We start from the raw sequence: 3,018 nt of genomic DNA on the forward strand, positions 1-3,018 counted from the left end.
AGCCACATCCCCACTGGGGGATGCACAGGAGGCAGCTGATCGATGTTTCTCTCTCATCGATGTTTCTGATTCTCTATCCCTCTCCCTTCCTCTCTGTAAAAAATCAATAAAATATATTAAAAAATAAAAAAGAAGAGGCTTCGAATCTGCAAGAAGGAGCATCACCACCAAACCCATCTCGTTAGGAGAGTTTTTATAACGGGGGTTATAGCTGAAGGTTTCATTTTCAAGGTTTCTATGGCTTTAAAAGATACTTGGAGCCCTGGCCGGTGTGGCTCAGATGGTTGGGTGTGTCATCCCTTCACCGGTTCAATTCCCAATCGGCACATGCCTGGGCTTGGGGCTCACTCTGGTAGGGGCTGTGCAGGAAGCAGCCAATCCAAGTTTCTCACATCAATGGTTCTCAACCAGTGGTTCTCAGCCTGTGGGTCGCGACCCCTTTGGGAGTCGAATGACCCTTTCACAGGGGTCGCCTAAGACCATGGGAAAACACATATATAATTACATATTGTTTTTGTGATTAATCACTATGCTTTAATTATGTTCAATTTGTAACAATGAAAATACATCCTGCATATCAGATATTTACATTACGATTCATAACAGTAGCAAAATTACAGTTATGAAGCAGCAATGCAAATAATTTTATGGTTGGGTGTCACCACAACATGAGGAACTATTAAAGGGTCACGGCATTAGGAAGGTTGAGAACCACTGCCCTAAACTCTCCCTCTCCTTCTCCCTTCCTGTCTAAAAATCGATTTTTAAAGTCTTTAAAAAATATATTTGGAAACCCGTTTTGAGTGAGTTGGCGTCCTGAGGCCTTGTTTTCCTGTCACAGGCAGGGCAGCCAGCAGAGCAGGAGCCAGTACAGCTGGAGGTGATTAGCCACCATCAGCAGGCGGCGGAGTCGGAGAGGGGAAAGCTGAAGCAAGAGCCTCCTGGAAAGAATGCAGCTAGGAAATGGAAACTGGGAGGTAAATGCAGGCCTCCGATTACAGCCCCTGGAAGCTCCCTCCGAGTAAACATTCCCCACCCTCTAGGCCAGTGATGGCGAACCTATGACACGCGTGTCAGAGGTGACATGCGAACTCATTTTTTTGGTTGATTTTCCTTTGTTAAATGGCATTTAACTATATAAAATAAATATCAAAAATATTTATTATCTTTGTTTTATTATGGTTGCAAATATCAAAAAATGTCTATATGTCACACGGCACCAGAGTTAAGTTAGGGTTTTTCAAAATGCTGACATGCCGAGCTCAAAAGGTTTGCCATCACTGCTCTAGGCCCCGGCTCCCCTGTCACAGAATGGGACTGGCTGTTGGCGTGGGCCACACTGGTTCCAAAGCATGCCAAGGCCACTGAGCCCGGTGGCACGTGGAGGCATTCACATGTCAAACGAGTGAATAAATACAACGGGCCCCTTCGCCCCCACTGCATAACTGAGTATTGTAACACACACCCCAGCGAAGGGCTCCATCATTTCTAGTCTAACAGTCTGGGCTGGAGAAGAGCTCAGCAGGGCGGCTCTCCTCCCTCCAATTTCCAGGAACCCAAGAAGGACGGAGGTTCTGTAATCCATTCGTAGCTTCCGAGGTCATCCTGGGGGTCCTCTCCATCCCCCAGCTGTAAAGGGGAAAGCGGGTGGAGGGCCCCGGGAGAGGATTGTGTGAGTTGGGCAGGCCTGGAAGCCGAACGTATGCCTGCCACTCACTCATCAGCAAGAACTGGTCAAACTGTGCCCCTCGCACATGCAAGCTGGGGGCCACCAGGTGTTTCCCTGTGACAGGCACTCTGTGCTGCAGACGAGGAAATAAATTGTGATGGGATAATTTGTAAAACTTAACTAAGTGCTATTTTCTAAAAGAATAGTACCTTAGTACAGTCCTGAGCCCTGCAGGATTAGAAACATTCTGTCTCCAAAACTTTGGTCAGTGTCATTAGTAGAAATATTTATGAATTAAGACTTTTGGAGAGAAACAGCTTTTGAGAAAAAAATCAGCTGTTTACATCTGTGGTTCCCGATACCCTGCTAGATCCCTTGGGCTTTTTTTTGTTTTTAAGCCTCACCCGAAGATATGTTTTTCATCGATTTGAGAGAGAGGAAGGAAGAGAGCGAGAAAGAAAACATCGATATGAGAGAGAAATATTGATGGGTTGCCTCCCGCACTCACCCCAACCAGTGATGGAACCTGCAACCTAGGCATGTGCCCTGACCAGGAATTGAGCCCACAACCTTTTGGTGTACAGGACAATGCTCCAACCAACTAAGTCCCCTTGGCCAGGACAGAGCGCTTGGTTTTAAAATGACTAATTATCTAAATGCAATGTGATGAGTACAAGACATTCAAAAGAACAGCTCACCAAAGCTATCGTCTGATCATAGATACCTTGACTGCAAAAGAATGTGTTCCCATTTTACATAATTCAGAAATATCCAAGATACCTTGTGATGGTGGATGAAAATATAAGTAACATTATGCATTGACCTGCATAATATTTTTAAGCTAATTTAAATGTTACTATGTTCATTGGAAATTGCATTTGATTGCAAGTAACCAAAAACCAACCAAATGAGCTTACACAAATTAGAGATTTCTTTCCTTTAGAAAAAACAAAAAACAGGTTTAGAAGTAGGCAGTTTCTGGAATATCAACAGATACATAATTATCCTGGCCTTTTCCCCAGGGCCTGGAAATGGCTGCTGCAGCTCCAGCTGTTACATCCACATTCCAGTAAGGAAATGGGAAGAAAAGGCAGGAGAAAGGGTTAATACGTGCCTACTTATGGCAAGCAAACAAACTTTTCCAGAAACCACAAGTAGACTTCCACTTATTAGCAAGTGAAAGGGCGAGGGCTATGCCCTCCGTCTTACCCTGGATCCACCATGTTGGAGCAGTCACCATGTGCTCAGGAAAGTACCTTCTTCCCGGAAGCCGGGATTTCTTTAAACTAACCAATGACAATCAAGGAACATGCGCGCCATAGAGATGACCACATCCTGTGTAACGAGAA

The sequence above is a fragment of the Myotis davidii genome, unplaced genomic scaffold (assembly GCF_000327345.1).
Source record: "Myotis davidii unplaced genomic scaffold, ASM32734v1 scaffold662, whole genome shotgun sequence".
Taxonomy (NCBI): Eukaryota; Metazoa; Chordata; class Mammalia; order Chiroptera; family Vespertilionidae; genus Myotis; species Myotis davidii.